General features: G+C 40.0%; 1 long non-coding RNA gene across 1 annotated transcript; it reads right to left on the bottom strand.

The window, feature by feature from the left end:
• Nucleotides 1-3,707: 3,707 nt before the first annotated feature.
• Nucleotides 3,708-22,355, bottom strand: LOC148148515 (uncharacterized). The gene is made up of 3 exons (XR_015758747.1): nt 22,302-22,355; nt 5,091-5,179; nt 3,708-4,125 (listed from the first exon to the last, which is right to left on the bottom strand). It is a non-coding gene; the product is annotated as an uncharacterized LOC148148515 (long non-coding RNA).
• Between the last annotated feature and the right edge of the window lie 1,779 nt (nt 22,356-24,134).

Raw genomic sequence — 24,134 nt, forward strand, 5'->3', positions numbered from 1 at the left:
TTCCCTGGGGCATTGTCCCAGGCCCAACCATCTTCAGATGCTTCATCAATGACCTTACTTCCATTATAAGGTCAGATGTAGAGATGTTCGCTGATGATTGAAGATGTTTCACAATTGCAAATCTTCAGGTGCTAAGCACTCCATGGCCAAATAATACAAGACCTGGACAACTTCCAGACTTCTGATGATAAGACAAATAACATTTGTGCCATACAAATGCCATGCTACAAAAAAAAGTCCAACCATTGCCCCTTCGCATCAAAGACATCACCATAACTAATTTGCCTAGTACTGGCCTCCTGGAGGTTACCATTAACCAGAAACTGAACTGGGCTCAGACACCTGTGGTGAATAATTTATCTCCTTGCTCTTCAAAGCCTTGCAATTTCCTACTGCCTGGATATCACTGTGCCACCACCCCTGGTGGACCTGTCCCACTAATGGTGATGATGGTATCTGGTACATGATCTGGAGGGATGACTCCATGACTAGTCTATGGGAAAACTCTCTCAGTTTTGGCATAAGCCCACAATGTTAATGATGAGGACCTTGCCAAATTGGCAGGACTGAGTGTGTTTGTTGTTTCTGGTGCTTTGCACGGTGCCTTGTTATCACACAGTCCGATATTATACACAACCCATTGTTAGCCATTAACAGTCCCCATTAACAGCTATTCACTCTCCTAGCCTGAGTGCTATCCACTCTGTTTTCTGTTCAACTGTCCTTTTGTCTCTTTGAGCTCAATCTCCACCTATTAGGTACTCCTTACCCCCTCCCCCCATCCTACTTTCTGCATTAAAACCATCACTTTCCTAATTGCCACCAATTCTTAGGGCGGGTAACTGGACCTGAATTGTTAACTCTGATTTCTCTCCACAGGTGCTGCAAGACCTGCTGAGCTTTTTCATCAATTTCTGTTTTTGTTTCTGATTTCCAGTATCCATAGTTCTTTTGGTTTTTACTTCACGTGTAAATTGGTGGAATACTAGATGGTCTGTATTGTAACCATCCTCATTAACACCTCACAGAATTCTAAGAAATGTTTCAGGCATGATTTCCCCTTCATGAAGCCACACTGACTCTGTTTGATTATATTATGTATTTCTAAATGCTCTGTTTTTTTCAGTCCTTTGTAACATTTTCCAAATAACAGATGTTAGATGTATTTCATATATGGTACATACTGCTGAGACTGTGTTATGGTGGTGGTGGGAGTGAGTGTTGACTGTGTTAAATAGGGTGTGAATCAAGGAGGATGCTTTGTCCTCCTGAATGGTGTAAGTTTGAGTATTGTTGGAACTGTACTCATCAAGGTATGTGAGGAGGCAATGCTTAGTGGCATTGTCACTGGATTAGTAATCCTGACACTAGGGTGAATTCAGCAGGGATATAGGTTCAAATTCCACCATTTCTGATGATCGTGAAACCATTGCAAATGGCAACAAAGGAAAAACTCATCTAGTTAAATATTGTCCTTTAGGAAATGAAACTTTGCCATCTTCACCTCATCTGACCTACAAAACACTAGATCCACAGAAATATGGCCATCTAAAGAGACCTGGCAAGCCATTTGGTTATGCATAACAGCTAATGTTTTAAAAAGATAAATTAAATTGGATGGATCGTATAAGGTGAAGCTTTTCATCTAGCACTCATCAGAAATAAGATGCAAGAAACAGATTTCAAGCAAGGGAAAGTGTTTTATATAGAACGTAAAGAGTGTGCTGATTGATTGGGCCACAGTTGGCTGGAGGTGCAGCAAGAACAGTCAACCATCAATCTTTATTCTCAGACCAAGCAGGTAGATTCTAATTGGTCAGAGAATTGACATGGGGATGCAGCAGAATTCAGTCTCTCTCTATAACCCTTTTTTGAGAAAGGTGCAATGGATGTACATTTTTTTTTCCCTACATAAAACATTATTTAAGCTTGTAGCTTCTCACTCACAAATACATGACACTCCAGGTCAGATGATGTTCTTAAAATGGTTTCTGGTGTAATCCTTAGCACAGTCTAGTTGGTTTAGTAAATTATTTCCAATAGCAGAATCATATCTAATGGTGGATACACTTTTCTTGCAACATTAGTTCCTGTCTACTCTAATATAATTAGTGATATTTTTCTGTAATAAATGTCTATATTTTTGTGTTAAAGTTACATTGTCAGCCTGCTACATCTGTGTTCAGTGACTGACCTCCATGATAAACCAAAAAAAAAATGCTCTGTCATGTCAGGTTGCTGACTAGTTCTGTATTACCAGCAGCTGTGAGCATAACAGTGTATACAGTGTTGCAACTCCGTTTGCAGTTATTTTAGAGTCATAAAGGTATACAGCATGGAAACAAACCCTTCAGTCCACCTCGTCCATGCTGACCAGTTATCCCAACCCAATCTAGTCCCATTTGCCAGTACTTGGCCCATATCCCTCTAAACCCTTCCCATTCACGTACACATCCAGATACCTTTTAAATGTTGTAATTGTATCAGCCTCCACCACTTCCTCTGGCAGCTCATTTCATACAGACACCACGCTTTGCGTGAAAAAGTTGCCCCGAGGTTCCTTTTAAAGCTATCCCCTCTTATTTTAAACTTATGGCCCTCTAGTTCTGAACTCCCCCAACCAAGGGAGAATACCTTGTTTATTTATGCTATCCACACCCCTCCTGGTTTTATAAATCTGTATAAGGTCACCCCTCAGCCTCTGACACTCCAGGGAAAACAGCCCCAGCCTATTCAGCCCCTCCCTATAGCTTAAACCCTCCAACCCTGGCAACATCCTTGTAAATCTTTTCTGAACCCTTTCTAGTTTAACAACATCCTTCCTATAGAAGGTAGACCAGAACTGCACACAATATTCCAAACATGACATAACCAATGTTCTGTACAACCGCAATATGATCTCCCAACTCTGATACTCAATGCTCTGACCAATAAAGGAAAGCATACTAAATGTCTTCACTATCCTATCCGCCTGAGACTCCACTTTCAAGGAACTATGAACCTGCACTCCTAAGTCTCTTTGTTTAGCAATACACCCCAGAATATTACAATTAATTGTATACGTCCTGCACTGATTTTCTTTTCCAAAATGCAGCACTTCATATTTATCAAAATTAAACTCCATCTGCCACCCCTCAAACACAGTTACCCATTCAGAAATCGGTTGGTTTGCTGTAATGTCTGCTTCATAACTTGTAATCATTTTGCTGTTATTAATAAACTAATGAATGAAATTAATCAACCCTGATGGGCAATTGATCATTAGCCAATTATTATTAACATGACAGTCACCACACCCATGTACTAGACTGGGATCTGGACTGTGAATCAGTCCGACACTGTGATCCCACTACCTCATTGAATGTTCTGCTCAGGTGCCTGCAATCTGAAGACAGAGAAGTCGCTTTTTTAGTCATATGAAAACTCATGGCAGAAACGCATGAACCTGAGTAGATGTCATTCTCAAATTGAGGGACAACCAATGACAATGAGTGCTGGAACCAATAATTCTTTGGAGCATAATTTTGTATCATATTTATCTTTCATTACACAGTTTTTTTTGTGATCCTGTAAGTTCAGATTTTCAACATAAGCACCAATCCAGCGTAGAATTAACGAGAAGAGAATTGATGCTCATAGGCAGCAGTGAGAAGATCAAACTAATGCAACAAAACATCAAAATAAAAACACTATAAAACATATCTGGAAATAAACACATCTCTTTATCCCAATTATTTTTCTACATTCTGAAGGTTTTTTTTGCAATGCAGTTGTATTTTGTTGTTTGGGTACCTGGAGACCAATTGGATATTGTGACTCTGCACTATAAGTGCTGAGGCTTTCATCTTTTTGTTTTAGAAGTCAGAGGCATTGCATATTCATGTTCCACAGCTGCAGCCACAACCTACGCAGTTAAGGCACTAATTCCTCTCTTCAGATTCTCCACCCAAGTAGGAGGATAAAAGAGACTTAACACAAGTCTCTCTTTGGCAAGGGTGTGCCTAATGGAGATAGGAAAGTATGTTTAGTTTAGCGATTAACAAAAGAAATGTGACCATTTTTGTTTGGTTTCAGTTTATTCATCATATCTGCTGTTTTGAAAAATGAGTGAGCTGGTCGATTTCTCTGTAAGTTAAGAAAGGAGAACATATTAATAGTCTGCAGACAGAACCATGTGCACAAAGAACATGTTTTATTCAAGATTCAGGTCTTTTGCTTTCTAGCAGCTTTGAATTGCCAAAAATCATTTTTTTTATATATCCCAGTAAACCAAGCTAGGAGATAAATTTGTGTATATCTAGAAACAGAGACTAATGAGAAATAAGGGTGTGACCCTTAAATTAATATGGAATTGAAAGGTCTGCACTTACTTTAGTCAGTGCTTTGGTAGTTTTAATTAAGATATAGATAAGTAGGTACATAATTGTGTTTTTCAAATATTTTCTTCTGAGCAATTTACTCCAAGATATGCATTGCCAGACTTATTAAACAATAATTTTCTAGTCAGATTGCCAGCTGTGAATGATTCACATATATTTACTAAAGAACCTCTACACAACTGTGCAATATTTCTTCTGTAAGATATGTTATACTGAGAATCTTTTTGGAAATTATTTCAATAAATCTGCAATAATAATGCCACATTGGTTAAATTCTCTTCTTTTAACATTTGTATACATCAATAGTTGGAATTTACCTTGATACCCAAGAACAACATCTATAAAATCTAAAATAAAATGGCCGAGAAACTGGATCGCATTTGAATTGGAATATGTTCCCAGTGCACACGTTACTTGTACCTAAATGAGGCCAACAGCAAGATGTGGTAAACATGGGAGGAGCAGTCAAAGCTGTTTGTGGCTCGAGAGACTCCTTGCAGAACCACAATAAGGGAAATAAAGACCACGAAATCATTTTCTCAATTCTAGCCCACACCAGTCACTTTAAGGACCATTGGTTTGAGCTCCTGAAGAAACTGCTACAAATAATCACTGAGAAAGGAAGACAAAAGATCTTAAATAGATGTTCAAACCTGGATTTATGTGCAATGGGCCTAGCTCCTGTTTCAGTTGCTCAACATCGATACTCACTCAGTAGTCTGAACTATTATGCACCTCTGGTATAGAATGAGCCAACGTTCACTGCCTGGAATATTGCCATCTTAGGCGTAATTTTGTGCCTGTAAAATGTAATGCAATCCAATTTCTAGGTTAATAACTCCTGCAGGTGTAAATGATACTGGTCATCAGGACAGAAAATTGTTCATTAAAGACTGTAGTTTGATTATAACAGACTGTTATAAACCACTTGAACTTCAAGTTTTGAAGCTTGACAAAAGTTAAGGAAAATTGCCCTTTTAAACAAGCTAATATTCCAATGAAAATATCTTGGCATTGCACGCTTTAGCAAAAACAAAATGACACCTGGCTTTTAAAAATGGACTAGTGAAATATAAAAGAACGATCATAAATCCAAACTATTTGGCTTATCAAAGCCTAATGGTGTTATTGGCCTGAGAAATGGAAAGTGTTTTAGTGCACAATGCATATCCAACTTTGAAAAGTGCATACACACAAAAAAACTTGCTTTAAAGTTAAAGGGGTGTCATCTTCATAAAGAAGTGTTCATCTTGTATGTGCTTACAGACGTGCAGTACAATTACATATTACACAATTACATCAAAATCCACCATTTTAATGCCTTTTATTTGAAAAACCTTGATAATGAGCCAAGATACACAATACCTAACAAGGTTAAAAAGGGTAGATAGGAGAAAGAATTGATCCAATTGTGGTGTCATGTACAGGTTTTAAAAACCTTTGGAATACAGGAGGAGACAAAAACTTGAACAAAGTAAGACAGCTTCCAATTTTTTAGAAATTGATGAGATAGAGAGGAAAACAGTTGAGAGGATGCTGGGAAGGGTGGGGGCAGGTAGGTCATAATATTAGTCTGAGCAACCAACTGGTGAACCAATGGATTTGAGAGGAATGGTGGATTTTCTCTTCTCTCTGTATTAGCCTCCAAATATTTCAATGGAGAGTGACATTGGGCGAGATGTAACGCCAGTTCAATCTACTTCAGTTTTGATTAAGTGGCTAATGTTAAAATTGTCCTCTTCCATAAATAAACTTGACACTTTATTTTATTTGAATCTCGATGAAAAATGTACTTCATAGGTAATATATTATCCTGAAGCTGAGTCATTTCATTAAGGAAGTGTCAGTTTTCCCAGAACAAAATTCCACACACAATAATTGTAATGTGAATAATGCGATTTTCCATAAAATAATTGCACAGAGGCTGGCATCCCCTCACCAAGTCACTCTTTATTTACATGTGCATTGTAATTGACATTGGTCCAGCTCCCTTAGATCCAGCTCTCGGAATGAACAGAACCTCTGACATTCCTGCTTATATCGGTCAGCCAGGGTTCCCTGACTGGACCAGGTTAATAGCACCTATCAGGGAACTATGAGGTCCATCTGGCTGACCTCATTACAATCACTGCAACATGTTCTTATTGGTGTTTGAAGACAAAACGTTCATCAGACTTCAGGAGATTTCCCTGGTCATTTTTACATGTTGACATAGGCCTATAAATTCAGGGAAAATACTTGCACAGTTGGCGATTCAAGAATTAATTCTTGGGCCTGAACAGTGAGGGCTGAGGCACACCATTGAGACCTGAGCCTCATTCCCATCAAGCTGCAAACTGCAACCTTCAGATAACTGAGGGAAGAATGTGATTGGTTCAGAACCTGGAATGGTGATCAGTGGTGGTGGTATACTGAGATTAACTGTGGTCCATGACAACTGTCCTTCTTTGAACATAGATATAGGAGGACTTGGGAAGATTGAGAAAGCAGGAGATGAGCGTTGTGGAGAAACTAATTTCAGAGAGGACATCTGAAAAGATAAGCAAATCGCATGAGAAAGTTATAATTAGGATGGGGCAGCCTTTGGGAAACTTACTTTAGTGAAATTGAGGGATAGAAAGGATGAAGCACAGGCAATTGAGGGTTTCAATCTCAATATCATGAGTTCTTCATACTTTTTATTGAGATGAGGTGAAGGAGCATTGGAAACACATGAAAACACAGAAAACAGGAACAGGAGTAAGGCATTCGACCCTTCGCGCCTGCTCTGCCATTTAACATAATCATGACTAATCATCCAAATCCTGTTCCCACTTTCTTCCCACACTCTATGATCCCTTTAGCCTCAATAACTACATTGGTCTCCTTCTTGAAAACATTCAATGTTTAGGCCTCAACCACTTTCTCTGGCACAGAATTTCCACAGGCTCATTTGTTGGATGAACGCATATCTCCTAGAATCTCACTGAATATGCCAGAATAAAATTGGTCTGGTATCGGCTGCCATTTGTGGCTGAGAGTTCTAAAATATTTCTCACTTGTGTGAAAAAGTTGTTCCTCGTTTTACTCCTTAGTGTTTGGCTCTTATCATTCGACTGCAGGCCCAAGTCTTAATCTCAACCAATCAGCAGAAACAGTTTCCCCATATCCATCCTAACTGCTTCCCTGAATTTCTTGAAAATATCATACAAATAAGCCTTTAATCTTACAAATTCCTGTGAACACAAGCCCTGTTTGTGCAATCAGGTGACATTCTGGTAATTCTAACCCTGTCAGCCAGGGGGCTAATGGCCTACAAGTAAAGTGGATTTCAGCTATTTCTGGTAACAGGTCCCAGTTGATCACTAAACAACAAAAGACCAAAGGACTGCAGGTGATGGAAATCAGAAATAAAAATGGAAATTGCTAAAAAAAAACTCAACAGACCTGGCAGCACCTGCAGAGAGAAACCAGAGTCAATGCCTCAGGCCCAGTGACCCCTCCTCAGAACAGAAGAAACTGAAAAACAGTCACTGACCCTGAAAAGCCAATTCTGCCATCCCTCCACAGACACTGCCAGACCCACTGAGTTCCCTTAGCAACTCGCTCCATTGTTCTCACACATCGCTGTCCATTTGCTCAGGTGGATTTATCCCAGGGTCCTGGGTAATATTTATCTCTCAATCCACATCTTCAAAATAAACCACGTGGTTATGACCACACAGTTTTATTTTTAATGGTATCTTGCTGTGAAGACAGTCTAAGGAGTAGGATTATGGTAGAGAAGATTTATTTTTATATTCCAACATGATTCTGAAAAGTTGAAAAGATTTGGTAGAAGGGAATACAGCACAACAGGTCTGATTGTACCATAATCACATATGATGAATTATTAAACCAATTGTGCATCAGATGTGCACAAGTTTGAACTGCTTGACCTTGAAGGAGAAAGGTTAGAAGCTATAGCAGAAGGAATGACCAAGATGAGACATAATAAAGAGTTTTGCTGAGGACAACAACATCAAGAACAAAGATGAGGGGGTGATTAAGCAGATCAACATCAACAAACAGTGATTAGACAACTAATGGCTCGAATGTTCGCTGTTTGAAAATGCAAGTGACTTGGAAAGAATTTGTCCAGAATTCAATTCAATGCGGAAGGAAATGGAGTTAGTGGAGAAATATGAGTGACAACAGCTATAAGAAAATGACACAAGAAAGCTTTTTTCAGTGATAATAGAAAGAGAAAGACATGTGAGTTTTAATAGGGTTGTACTGACTTTTATGGGGAGGAGGTATTCATGATCACAGTTACCTACCTAATTTTCTGATAGTTTATTGAGTTGTTTAAGAAGCAGCAGTTCAGAAATAATACGTTAATTAGGTAGATTATGCATAAGACATACTTTGTGACAAATGAGAAAAATTTACCAATCTCAAAGCTGTCCTGTGAAATGGAAGCCTGGGTGCAGCCTAATAAACGCTAACAAATTGTTTGCCTTCTGACTTGCTTGCCACATCTGCAATATCAGCTTTCAGTAACTAATGAATGAGGATACCTTTGGTCATTTTGGACATCAAAACTTTCCAATCACACACAATTCATGAAATACATTTTTCCTTCTACCAACCAGAAAACCATATATTTGCCCACATTATATTTTGTCTGCCTTGCATTTTCCCACTTAATCAAGCTGTTTAAAGTGCCTTGAAGCTCCTCTTTGCATGCTCTTCACAACACACAATCTTATCCAATTTTGTATCATTTTGCAAACTCAGTCTTCAAGTCCAAATAATTGAAAATATTGTGAAAATCTGGGGCTCAAGTATTTGATCCCTGTGGTACCCCAGTGTTCAAAGCTTGCCAGCCTGCAAATAATCAATTTATTCCTACTCTCTGCTTGTTATCTGTTAATGAATCCTCAAGTCACGCTCACATAATACCGATAATCCTGTGCCCTTTCATTTGTTTACTGAATTCCTGTGTTGGGCTTTATCAAAAGATTTCTTTACTCAGAGAGTGGTAAGGGCGTGGAATGTAGTTAAGTCAGCCACATTAGGGAGATTTAAACAATCCTTGGATAAGCACATGGATGATGATGGGATAATATAGAGTGATGGGCTTAGATTAGTTCACACGTCGGCACAACATTGAGGGCTGAAGGGCATGTTCTGCGCTGTATTGTTCTATGTTCTATATTCATTGGTTTCCCCTAATCAATTCAGTTAGGACCTACTCAAAAACGCTAACAGATTCGTCAAACATGATTTCCTCTTTGTAAACCCATGTTAACTCTGCCCAATCAGACATATATTTTCTAAATACCCACTAATGACATCCTTTATAATAGATTCTAGTAATTTCTCTTCTATTGATATCAGGTCTGTAGTTCACCTGTTTTGTCTATCTTTCCTTTCTTAAAGAGTGAGATTATATTTGCAATCTTCCAGTCTGCATGCACCATTGCAGAATTAATAAAATTTTGGAAGATGACCGCCAATGCATCCACCATCTGTAACTATCTCTTTCAACTGTCTAGCATAAAAGTAATTAGTTTGTAGGAATTTGTCAACATGCAGTTCCATTAAGTTACATTTCTTTCACTTCCACACTCTCATGGGAATCTTGGATCTTACTTGTTTACAACTTCGTACCTTCCTCTATGAAGACAGACACAAAGCACTTATTTAGCTTCTACACCATTTCTCTATTTCCTAAGATAAACTCTCTGTATGGACCCACATTTATCTTTAATAATCTTTTCCTTTGCTGACCCACAGAAGCTTTGACAATCTGTTGTATGTCCTGCTATTTTACATTCATATTGTATATTCTCTTTCTTCATCAATTTCTTGATCCTCCTTTATGAAATTCTAAAAAAAACTCCCAATTTTCAGGCTTTTGACTTTTTAAATACAATGTTATCAGCCCCTTCCTTTGATCTAAACTTACCTTTAAGTTCCCTTATCTTACAGTTTTTAGCCTTATAGGAATTTTTTTTTAAATCAAGCATTAATTCTTTAAATAGTAACCATTGTTTATCTGTCAAGTTTTTAAATGTATTTTCCTAATCAATAGAGCCAACTTGATCTTCATACTTTCACAATGCCCTTGTTTAGATCTTAAATCTTAGTTTCAGATTGAGCAACAGCACTTTCAAAATTAATGGAAAATTCTACCTTTCTATGGCCACTATTCCCAAGGTTTATTTTTTTTTAAAAATTATTAATTAGCTCTTGCTCATTGCTTAATAATACATTGCAAAAGTGCAGAACCAAGGGTGAGCTACAAGCTGGTCACATTTGGCAGTTAGACTTGTCAGAAGTGAGAATCTGTCGGAAAAGTCCCTATTAGAGATTCTGCTGAAAAGTGAAGATGTATTGGAACTTAGAGTTTAAAATCCATATTGGGCAAGGGGAACATTTCAAGTTAATGGTGCAGAATAGACTGAGAAAGTTAGAACTTCTACAAGAGTACTTACACCTAGTAACATGTGTTGTCACTGTAGGAAATGTGTGCTATGAGACACTGCAGTAGTGGGGAAAAGCAAGGCCACATAAGTGTTTAAACAGATGTTGCAGTGCTGGTAGCATTGCAAAGCAAACATTGCAAACTCACCGCCTGTAAGGGTGGAAGAAGCAGAAAGCCTCATAACATCTAAGAAATATTTATATGCACACTTACAATGCCAAAGCACACAAGGTTATGGGCTAATGCTGGAAAATTGAATTAGTATATTTCGATAGTTGTTTTTGACAGTCACAGACTCAAAACATCAAAGGGCTTTTTTCTGTGCTCAGATCTCTATGACTGAGCCAGAATTCTGGTGACATTGGAACAATTTGAAAGTATAAACATACACAGACTAACAGAAAAAGACAGTAAGATAATTATTGAGGGTGTGATAAAAGCAGGAGATTCATATTTTAAACTGTAGTCAGGCAGTAAGAATTTAATAAGCCTTAGGCACTCAGCTTTGTTGGGGAAAACAATGGGAAAGGACAGAAATTGTTTGTTGGTCCTAAAAAGATGGATATTTTGCCAGTGAAAAAGTGAGAAACCTCCATTTTGCCCATTAAAAATTCAGACACTTGCATTTTTAGCGAGAGAAAATAAGAACACATGAAATAAGAGGTGGGATAGGCCATTCAGCCCCTCAAACCTCCTCTGCTATTCAATAAATCATTGTTGATCTGCCCTAGGCTTCTCCACTTTCATGTCAGCCACATATAGTCCCCAGTTCTCTGATATTTCAAAAATCTATCTACCTCCTCTTTTAGTACTTAAGTAATCCAGCCTCCATAACTCTCTGGAATAGAGAATTCCAGACTTTCAATTCTCACTACCCAAAATTCTTTCACATCTTAGTGTCCCCTTATTCTGTAACTATGTCTCCTCTCACGTGAGATTACACCAGGAAACATCTACATTGTCAAGACCCCTCAGAATCTTGTATATTTCTCTAAGTTCACCACTCTAATGGATAAAGCTCCATTTTGTTTCGCTGTTCTGAACAATCAACTGTTTCATCCCAGGAAGCAGACTAATGAACGCCTGTTGAACTGCCTCTGATATCCGAATATCCTTTACTCAATACTGGGATGAAAACTTGGTATAGTAAGCCAGGTGTGCCTTCACCAATATCCTCTACAGTTGTAGCAATTTGTTCTTGTTTTTAAATTCTAACACCCTAGCAATGGAGGCGAAAACTCGATTTACCTTCTTAATTAATTCCTGGACATACATGCTAACTTTTTGTGTTTCATGCACAAGAACATTCAGGTCCAACTGTACTGCACTTTCTTGGACTCTATCTCCATTTAAGTAACAGTTTACCTTTTAATTCTTCCTACCAACTTGTATGATTGCACACTTTCCTATTTTAAACTTCACCTGACACATTTTTGCCCATTCACTCCAGCTATCTATATCCCCTTGCAGATTCGTTATATCCTCCTCACAGTATGCCCTCATACCCTCAGGCCCTTAGTCTGAACCTTGCAGCACTCCACCAGTTACATCTTTCCAATCTGTAAAAGTCCCATCAATGCCGGCTCTCTCTTTTTTGTGTATTGGTCAATCATTATTTTGTGCTAAAATATTACCCCAATACAATGAACTCCTATCTTGTGCACTAGTTCTTTATGGGACACCTTATTGAGTGCCTTCTGGAAACACAAATGCATTACATCTCTTTGTTCCCCTTTAGCAACACTGCTTGATGTATTCTTAAAGAATTCCAGCTAATTTGTCAAACATGATTTTCCTTTCATAAAATCATGATGACTCTGTTTGATTGTGCCAAGCTTTTCCAAGTGTCTAGCTATTTCTTCTTTAATAATGTATTTAGCGTTTCCCCAATGGCAGATGTTAGGCTAGCTGGCCTAAAGTTTCCTGCTTTCTATCACCTTCACCTACAACCCTCCACCCCCACCCCACACACACCTTTCTTGAACAGGGGTGTCACATTGCCAGCTTTCCAATCTGTTGGAACTTTCCTAGAATCCAGTGAATTTCAACCAATAGCTTCAGGATCTCTGTAGTCACTTCCTTTAAAACCCGTGGAAGCAGGCCATTAGATGCTAATGACCTGTTTGCCTTTAGTTCTATTAGTCTGTAAAATATTTTGTCCCTCATGATAGAGACTGTTACAAGATTTTCCTACCCATTTGTACCTTGTTTATCTGTTATTTTTCTGATTTTATTGTATCCTCCTCCATGAAGACTGATGCAAAATATTTTCCTGTGTTGTTATTAATTCTGCAGTTGCACCCTGCAAGGGTCCCACAGTTACTTTAGCAACTCTTATTCTTTTTATATACCCATTGAAGCTTCTGCTGTTTGCTTTTACAGTTTGTCCATTTACTTTCATAATCAATTTTCTCCCTTTTTATTAGCTTTTAATTCATCTATTGTTGGTTCCTGAATTCAAAGAAATTCAGAATCCTGCCATTGGTTTTCATCACTTTATATGCCTTAGTTTGAAAGCTGTCCTTGGCTACCTTTGTTAATCATACATGGCTCATCCTTCGCATTTAGTCTATCTTTTTGACCAGTTTTGCTGAGAAATATCACTTCAAATGTCTGCCATTGCTCACTTTCCCATTAGTCTATTTTTCCCAACTCATTTTAGGCAATTCTTTCTCATGTCTCTGTAATTGCCCTGATTTAGGTTGAGGACACTGGTTTGAGACCTGAGTTGCTCTCCTTCTAACTGAATTTGAAATTCTACAGTGTTGTCATTGCTATCCCCTCAAGGATGATTAACTCTCCAACCTCTTATTGATCCCATCTCATTAATATTGCTCAATCTAAAATAGACTGTTCCCAGGTAGTTTCAGAAACTACTGCTCTACATAACAATTTAGATACACGGTACAAATTTGTCTTCCACATTAATCTTGTCTATATGTTTTGTCTAGTTAATATGCAGATTAAAGTCATCTAAGACAACTGTAATGTCCTCCTTACACACTTCCATTGTTTCCTAATTAATCTTAGTTTTACACTCGGACAACTCTATGAGGGTCGATAGACGACTCCGATCCATGACTTCTTTCCTTTGCTATTCCTTATTTTCACCCAAACAGATTCCACATCATGAGCTATTGAGACTATATTACTACTCACCACTGAACCGATACCTTCCTTCATTAACAATGCTACCCCACCGATTTTTGCTTTGTAGCCTATTTTTCCAGAACATCAAGTAGTCACAAATATTGAGTTCCTAGTCTTGGTCACCCTGCAACTATGTCTCTGTGATAGCTATTAAATCATATTCATTTATTTTTATTTGTGCCATAGACTCGTATCTTGTTACAAATGCTGCATGTATTCATATTAACAACGTTAAGCTTTGGCTCTTTGCATTATTCCTTACTCTGTTTCTAATTTCTGCTGTTCTCTTCTATGTTAAGGCCCAACTATCTTCAGATGCTTCATCAATGACCTTTCCTTGGTCACAAGATCAGAAGCTCACTACCACCTTCTCTCGGGCAACTCGGGATAGGAATTAAATGCTGTCCCAGCCAGTGATGCCCAACACTCCAACAAGTGCAAAAGGAGAAAACAAGACATCCTGCTCTTCTGTTATTGATATTGTTATTGATGCACATTGCACTGTTGAAAATAATACATGCTTCTACTGGAAAGATCCAGGAAAGGTTTTGGGTTGCCAAATCCTGTTGCTTCCAATCAAAAATGACTTCAAAGAGAAGCCACAGTCTTTGCATGAACGTTGCCTAAGCAAAACTAAGGCAGTAGAAACCCACATGGAAAGCGGTGGCTGGTCCTTTAAAAAATGTGAATTGAGGGATTCCCTTATTCTATGAATGGGTACTCAGCAGACTTACAAAAGACCAAGCCAGCAGTGAAAACAAGCATCAAGCAACCTAAGCAGCTATATGACATTATGATATGAATGCTGCTGGTTATGGTGCACGCCTGTAATAACCATGTTAATGTACTTCTCGGCATGAGGTCCACGCAGGAAGTAGTCTGGAGCACAGTTAGATTAGATTAGATTAGATTAGCAATAGTGTGGAAACAGGCCATTTGGCCCAACAAGTCCACACTGACCCTCCGAAGAGTAACCCAGCCAGCCCCATATCCCTCTGACTAATGCACCTAACACAATGGGCAATTTAGCATGGCCAATTCACCTAAACTGTATATCTTTAGATTGTGGAAGGACCATTCTTAAGGAAACCAGAACTGCACACGTTGGAGATGTGATCTCACCTATACCTCTCTAAATGAAATATAATACCCATTGGGGCAGCACGGTGGTTAGCACTCTGGGGACCCAGGTTCGATTCCTGCCTCAAGTGTCTGTGGAGTTTGCATATTCTTGCTGTGTCTGTGTGGGTTTCCTCCCACAATCCAAAGATATGCAGGTTAGGTGAATTGGCCATGCTAAATTGCCCATTGTGTTGATACCACTTTAGGCTCTTGCTCTTCTGCAGCACAGATGCTAGCAGCTAAGGTGTTCAATTTCACTGACGATAGTTCAGGTACATGACCTTTCATCAGAGTGGAAGAAGTGAATTATTAATACTGTTTATGCATGGACAGAGCCAGGGAGAAAGGTGGGATGGGGAAGAAAGAACAAAAGGGAAGATCTGTGATTAATTGTCACAACTTTTCACTCCAAACCAGGTACAGCAATTCATCTTCCCCTTAGTCAAGAGATAATTAAAGAAATTAATTATTTATGTGCCAGAATGCTATCTACTCATGAAAATAGTAACCTCAACCAATTCATATTATCACATGTTTTTTAACGTTAATCTATTTTACATGGCGATGGAGACAGGCACAGTTAATCAAGTTTGACTATCTACAAAAATGCTATAAGTTTTTCAGATAGTCATCATTTTTCCAAATGATTTCCTTGAAATAACAATGATAAGCAACATAATTTAAAGAACATGTCTTGATAATTCCAGATCACTTCATTAAAATCAAAATTAGCTGAAGTATCATTTTACTACACACAGCAGATTAACCGCTTAAATTTCATTACTTGCCAGCTGTTATAACAAATAGCTATTGTGTCACATCATCTGCTGCTGAAATCCTCATTCTGCTTTCGTTACCTCTAGACTTGATGATTCCAATGTGCTCCTGACAGCAGTTCTTACATTCTACCTTTCATAAACTTGAGGCCATTTAAAACTGTGCAGCCTGCAACATAACCCACAGCAAGTTTCATTCCCAACACCATTATACTCACTGATCTACATTGGTTCCTGAACAAGCAATGTATTGACATTAAAATTCTCATCTTTGTTCTTAAATCCCCCACTTGTGCCTATCCCTCAAATCCACTCCAGTATCCAAACCCTCCAAGATACCTATGTTCCTCTAATTCTGGCCTCGTTTGCAACCCAGTTTTTAATTTCTTCTTGATTGGTGGCTGAGCCTCCAGTTGCTTACACCTTTACCTGCAACACCTAAGTGACTGGTGGATGGTTCTTCAATTGAGACCTTCACAGGACACTAGAGCTTGAACCCAGGCTATTATACACAAGTGTATCTGAGCCCACTGGCACACATGAGAACCTCAGTTCTCCAGCAAACCTGCTTTCATGACCGCACACAAAGATCAATGTTGAACTGCTGTTGTGTATTCTTGAAAGGGAAACATAATAAGCATATCTCTCTCCCAGACTATTGTCTTTTCTCCCATTGTGTTCACAGTAAGAGATAACTCCCAGAAGATTGCAAATCATTTTTCAATGGATTTCTGCCTCCTTTTAAGTCCATCCATTTGAAGCTTCCTTGATACCTTGTCAGGTTTGATATTCCAGATGCTCTCTCTGTCTACATAGCCATTGAATTTACCTCCAGTTATTTTTGCCCTCATCAGTCCTGTTTCAAAAAAGACATGTTGAGATTAAATTTTGATGAATCCCCATAGGTTATCCATGGTTATGATTGGACAAGACAACACCATGGAGTTTCTCTTGCATCCATTTCAAGTGGGTGCTGGCAAAAGAGGGAGGCTAACAATGTTACTACTTTATGGTGCTAACCATTTTAAAAACATCTTTTTACATGGAATCGAAGCTGTTAATTAAGATTCGTGCACAAAAGCATCAGAGTTATCAGTTGTCCTCAGATCATATCATGTAGATGCATGGATGTAACAGGGCCAAAGCAGGCCTTGGGATTCTGCATCAGACAATGCAGCATGTCAGTTTCTATAGTATTGCAACATTACTGAGTCCAAGAGTGAGTCATCACTGTTTGTGGTCTGTGGAGTAAGATAAATACTGAGCAATAGAGAAACATGAGTGAATCAGGATGAGTCAGCACAGATGGATTAAAAAAAACAGATTTTGTTTTGAGCAGCCATTCAGTAACCCCAGAAAAAATAGAAGAGAGGATACAGTAAATGATTTGAGTTTAGATCACATAAGTTTTTCAAAAGGCTGCATTCCCGGCCACCACAAGGGTTGGGATTGCTCACCACCCAGACAGTCACAGTACCTATGATACCGCTGCCTGGAGTACTGCAGGACATGTATCATGGCTTTGAACTTAAATTATATGTCGTACAGCAGTCTGATACGTCTGAACTGCATTAGAAAACCACTGACCCAGATGAGAGGTCAGGAGTCTTCAATACGTCATCTGCTTCTCCACTCTCTGAGCAAAGTGGTGAGCTGGACAGTGAGGGGACCAGCAAGCGATGTGGTCAATAGGACAGCAAGTGGTAAGACCAGCACCGACAGGGTGAATGAGGGGCTAGCCAGTAGGGTCAGGGTGACCAGTGGGGAGGAGGGACCAGCAGTTAGGGGGAGACCAATGATGATGAGGTGACTGGCAGGGAGGGTGTGACCAGCAGCGAGACGGCAAATAGCAGCAATGCATCAACCAGTAGGATGTTGTGGGATGGGCAGTAACACCAAATGCACTAGTCCTGGTCTGGTTCCAGTGTTGGTGGGAGCACACCATGAATCCACAACAACAACTTCCTGTTCAAGTGCATTGGTGGAAGATACTCTTCTCAAAAAGTGTATGAAAATTTTCTAGATAACAAATTTACATCAAAGCTATTGATACAAGGAATTATTGCAGCAGCAAATTGGATAGAAATAGTTGGAGAATAGAAAGGGAAAAAAAAGGAGTAAAGGACTAGTTTTAGGAAAAAGAAAGTGTTCTACAAGGATTGGTACCATAAAAGTAACACTTACGTGATGACAAGGATGTGAAAGATTGTAGGGACACAAAACTCCATTGGCAGGATAGACAGGCATGCATCCAAGTAATTAAATTCATATTGAAGGTAAGAATGTAGCTAGGTTTTTCACTTCAAATTGGAAGCATTTAAATTAAAGAAAAGAACAAATAACAACAAAGAAAATTTACAGCCTAGGAACCCTTCAACCCTCTAAGCCTGAGCCGATCCAAATGTACTGTCTAAACCTGTCACACAATTCCTAAGCATCTGCATCCCTCTGCTGCCCACCTACTCATGCATCTGTCCAGACGCATCTTAAATTAACTTACCGTGCCTGCCTCTACCACCTCTGCTGGCAATGCATTTCAGGCACCTACCACTCTCTGTGTAAAGTACTTGCCACGTGTATTCCCCTTTTCACCTCTCACCTTGAAAGCGTGACCTCTCATTATTGTATCCTTCACCCTCTATCCAACCTGTCTATACCCTTCATGATTTTGTAGATGTCAATCAGGTTCCCCCTCAATCTCCTTTTTTCTAATGAAAACAAACCTAACCTACTCAACCTCTCTTCATAGCTAGCACCTTCCATACCAGGCAACATTCTCGTAAATCTTCTCTGCACCCTCTCCAAGGCATCCACATCCTTTTGGTAATGTGGCAACAAGAACTGTACACAGTATTCTAAATTCAGCCGAACCAACGTCGTGTACAATTTTAACATGACCTGCCAGCTCCGATACTCAATACCCTGTCCGATGAAGGCAAGCATACTGTATGCCTTCTTGACCACTCTATTCACCTGTGCAGCAACCTTCAGGGTACAATGGACCTGAACTCCCAGATTTCTCTGCTCATCAACTTCTCCTAAGGCTCTTCCGTTTACTGTATAATTCACTCTAGAATTAGACATCCCAAAATGCACCACCTCACATTTGCCTGGATTGAACTCCATCTGCAACTTCTCCGCCCAACTCTCCAGTCTATCTCTATTCTCCTGTATTCGTTGACAGTCCCCTATGCTTTCTGCTACTCCACCAATTTTCATGTCATCTGCAAACTTGCTGATCGTACCAACAGTGCCCTCTTCCAGATCAGTTATGTATATTACAAACAATAGTGGCCCCAACACTGACCCCTGTGGAACACCACTGGTCACCTTTCTCCATTTTGAGAAACTCCCTTCAACTACTACTCTCTGTCTCCTGTTGCTCAACCAGTTCTTTATCCACCTAGTTAGAATACCCTGCACACCATGTGACTTCACTTTCTCTATTAGTTTCCCAAGGAGAGCCTTATCAAACGCCTTACTAAAGTCCATGTATATGACATCTACTGCCCTTCCTTCATCTATCAACTTGGTCACTTTTTCAAAGAACTTTATTAAGTGGGTAAGGTATCATCTCCCCTGCACAAAACCATGTTGCCTATCACTGATAAGCCCATTTTTTTCCAAATATAAATAGATTTTATCCCTCAGTACCTTCTCTAGCAACTTTCCCACCACTGACATCAGGCTCACTGGTCTGTAGTTACCTGGAATATCCTTACTACCTTTCTTGTACAGGGGGACAACATGAGCAACCCTCCAGTCCTCCGACATCTCAATTGTGTTTAAGGATGCGACAAAGATATGTGTCAGGGCCCCAGCTATTTCCTCTCTCGCTTCCCTTAGCAACCTGGGATAGATCCCATCCGGTTCTGGGGATTTGTCCACCTTAATAACCTCTAGCCTACCCAACACATCTTCCCTCCTTATATCACCGTGATCCAGAGTTATCAAACTTCTATCTCCAATCTCAACACTCATCATGTCCCTCTCCTCAGTGAACACTGATGCAAAGTAGTCATTCAGAACCCCACCCATTCTCTCATGATCGATGCACAGCCTTCCTTCCTTAACCTTTAGTAGACCAGTCCTTTCTCTAGTTACCCGCTTGCTTCTTATATAAAAATAAAAGGCTTTGGGATTCTCCTTAATTCTGCTTGCTAAAGCTATTCCATGACCCCATTTAGTCCGCTTGATTCTTCATTTAAGACTGGTCCTACTCTTCCGATATTCCTCTGGGGCCCGTTTTGTTCTTAGCTGCCTGGACCTTACGTATGCTTCCCTTTTCCTCTTAGCGAGTTGAACGATTTCTCCTGTCATCCACGAATCTTGCCTTTCCTATCCTTTGCTTTCAACGGGACATGCCTATCCTGCACTATCTTTGAAAACCTCCCACATATCAAATGTGTCCAATCCACATTTTCCAGCTCCTGCCTAATTTTGATATAACTGGCCTTGGCCCAATATAGTACTCTTCCCTTAGGACCACTCTCATCTTTGTCTACGAGTATTCTAAAATTTACAGAATTGTAATTGTTCCCAAAGAAATCCCCCACCGCAACTTCTACCACCTGGCCTGCTCATTCCCCAACACCAGGTCCAATTTACTCCCTTCCCTTGTTGGACTATTGACATACTGCTCGAGAAAACTCTCCTGGACGCTTCTTACAAATTCTGCCCCATCCATATTTCTGACTTTAAGTGTATCCCAGTCAATGTTGGGAAAATTAAAATCTCCCATCACCACTATCCTGTTACCTCTACATATTTCCATAATCTGTTTACTGTTTGTTCTTCTACTTCATGCTCACTGTTGGGAGGCCTATAATACAGCCCCAACAATGTAACTGCACCCTTCTTATTTCTCAGCTCTACCCATAATGCTTCACTGCTCAAGCCCTCCAAAGTGTGCTCCTTTAGAACAGCTGGGATATCATCCCTGACCAGCAATGCAACTCCTCCCCACTTTTACTTCCCTCTCTGTCCTGCCTGAAGCATCTATATCCTAGAACATTTAGTTGCCAATCATGCCCTTCCTTCAACCATTGTCTCTGATTGCAAGAATGTCATACTTCCAGGCACCAATCCAAGCCCTAAGTTCATCTGCCTTACCTACTACACTCCTTGCATTAAAGTATATGTACTTCAGGCCACCAGTTCTTTTGGGTTCATCTGCTCTCTGCCTACTCTTCCCCTTATTAATGCTATCTTCATGATTCTTACAGTCTCCAGTTTCCACCTCACTGTCTACTTGTCTTCTCCTCTGGTTCCCAGCCCCCTGCCACACTAGTTTAAACCTTTCCACAGCAGTAGCAAAAACTCCCCCAAGGACTTAGTTCCAGTCTGGTTCAGATGTAGACTGACCAGTTTGTAGTAGTCCCACCTTCCCCAGAACTGGTCCCAATGTCCAACAAATCTGAACCTCTCCCTCGTACACCATCCCTCAAGCCACATGTCCATCCTGCCTATTTTTTCATTTCTACACTGGTTAGCACGTGGCACTGGTAGTAATCCCGAGGTCATTACCTTTGAGGTCCTCCTTTTTAACTTCTCTCCTAGCTCCCTGAATTTTGCTTTCAGGACCTCATCTCGTTTTTTACTTATATCTTTGGTGCCAATATGCACCAAGACAACTGGCTATTCACCCTCTCCTTTTAGAATGCTCTGCAGGTGATCGTTGACATCCCTGACCCGAGCACCTGGGAGGCAACATACCATCTGGGAGTCCCGTTTTTGGCCACAGAACCGCCTATCTACTCCCCTTACAAAAGAATCCCCTATGACTATGGCCCTACGAGTCTTTTGCTGCCCTTCTGAACAGCAGTGCCCGCCACGGTACCATGATCTTGGCAACTGCTGCCCTCCCCTGGTGAACCATCTCTCCCAAGCGGTATACCTGTTTTGGAGGGAGATGACCACAGGGGACATCTGCACTGCCTAGCTACTCTTTCTCTGCTTTTTGGTCACCCATTCACTGTCTCCCTCAGCAATTCTAACCTGCGGTGTGACCAGTTCACTAAACGTGCTATCCACGACCTCCTCAGCATCACGGATGCTCCACAATGAGTCAATCCACAGCTCCAGAACCGTCATGCAATCAAACAACAGCTGCAGCTGGACACATTTCTTGCAAGTGTAAGAGTCAGAAACGTCAGCCACGTTCCTGAGCTCCCACGTCAAGCAAGAGGCACCATGCCACGGGTCTGAGGTCCCCTGCCATTGTAAGCCTTTGCTTTATATCAACTAACTAAAACCAAACAATGCACTTAAATATATGAAAGAAAAGAAAAAGAAAAAATAAAATCCTTACCTTACAGAGTCTGTTTCTTCTGATTGGGGGGGGGGGGGGGAGTGCGGGAGAGAGATACTAAACGTGTACTATTTCAAGTTTAGCCGCTGCCCAAATATACATTAAGTCCTTACCTTCCCGGCAACCTCCTGGACTCCCCGTCTCCTCCACTCTGTCTCTCATTGCTCCTGGACAGGAAAAAGGCTGCGGACTACAAAGGTAAGAATTTAAACAGTTTCCTTACCTTCCCGGCACCCTCCTAGTTTCCACGTCACCTCCGCTCTGTCTCTTGCTGCTCCTGGGAATAAAGTGAACCATTTAATTGACCTCCTCAAGCTAGCTAAATTTTTGCTATGAAGCAAGCTGCTTTACACTCATTCCAAACAAAGAAGCTGTCCATTCAAAGTCTTGATACTAAACAGAAAATGATCAGTTTGACCACTGGTAAACATCACAATTTACATGGTCCAATGAATTGTACGATGTTTACACAGCAAAATTCCATGACAATCACAAATTGATGCATTGCTGCTCTTTGCCCTCTCCTTGCTGGTCATATCATCACATCTTGTTCACTGTGTCTGTTTTAAACAAAACGTCAAAGTTACTGTGACAGTCAGCCCATTACACTGAGTAATAAGGCTTGATGTAAACAAATATACACATTCCTTCAGCCTAACACTAGCATTTTAAAAACATGGTGGCTCAGTGGTTAGCACTGCTGCCTCACAGCACCAGGGTTCCAGGTTCAGTTCCAGCCTCGGGCGACTGTGTGGACTTTGTACATTCTCCCCGTGTCTGCGTGGGTTTCCTTCGGGTGTTCCGGTTTCCTCCCACAGTCCAAAGGTGTGCAGGTCAGGTGAATTGGCCATGCTAAATTGCCCATAGTGTTAGGTACATTGGTCAGAGGGGAATGGGTCTGGGTGGGTTGCTCTTCGGAGGGTCAGTGTGGACTTGTTGGGCCGAGGGGCCTGTTTCCACACTGTAGGGAATCATCTAATCTAATCATTAGATCACCACAAGGTTTCATATGTATTTTCCTTCTCATTTTGCTCAATTAACTTAATTTCAACTAACTCAGCAAACTTTAGGTTATTATCTGCAACATCGCTAATCAAGTTAAAAAAGTTGTATTTTAAAGGCTTTGCAGAAAGCAGGATAAACCTATAATTGATAAATGTTTAATTTACCATATTTCTCCAGAGCTCATGAAGAGCATAGCATTTACTCAGAACATTACCAAATTAAGTCATGCACGTTCATATTGAATAGATAGAAAAATATGACATTTCAACTAAAACCATATTCCTAAAAATTTTACATCAAGTTCTATACCATAATTATACACAGGCCACTGCAGTTAATGACAGGGACATTGTTTATTGCCATGTCTTTATGCAAATCACATAATTTGCAAATTACATTCATATTTTGAACAGTAAGAAGTACAGTATGAAGAATAATGTGATTAATACATTTAGGTTTTCACAATGATGCAATTTTAGGAGTAGTTCCTGAAGGAATGTTTAGACGACACTTACAGACACATAAACAGGGAGTGTCTTTGCTTTCTTGTGTATTATATGTGGTATTGCACTAATCCAGTTCAGAAACTTACCTTTAGCTTGCCATTTATAAAGATAAATTAGACACAGATTAGAGTGTTAAAGAAATTCCACCATTTAAAAACCACCCATTTGGTGCATAAACGATTAAATATTTGTGCAATGCAAACATCAGAAACACCGGATTGTGGTTTTCTTGTCCAGTGAATCATTGCTAGGATGGGTGAAAATTACTTCTAATGGCAATCTAAGCCATGACAGTATTGGTCAGAGTAACCCCACATGGCCCTTGTGGAGATACAGTCCTTGTGGAGATGAAGTCCCTCATCACATTGACATTACTTTAAATTGTGCAATGTGGCACCATCACTATACTAAATGGGATAGACTTTGAACAGATCT

Source organism: Chiloscyllium plagiosum, unplaced genomic scaffold (assembly GCF_037043375.1).
Source record: "Chiloscyllium plagiosum isolate Xiang-an unplaced genomic scaffold, Cpla_swu_hap1 HiC_scaffold_12, whole genome shotgun sequence".
In the NCBI taxonomy this organism is placed as follows: Eukaryota; Metazoa; Chordata; class Chondrichthyes; order Orectolobiformes; family Hemiscylliidae; genus Chiloscyllium; species Chiloscyllium plagiosum.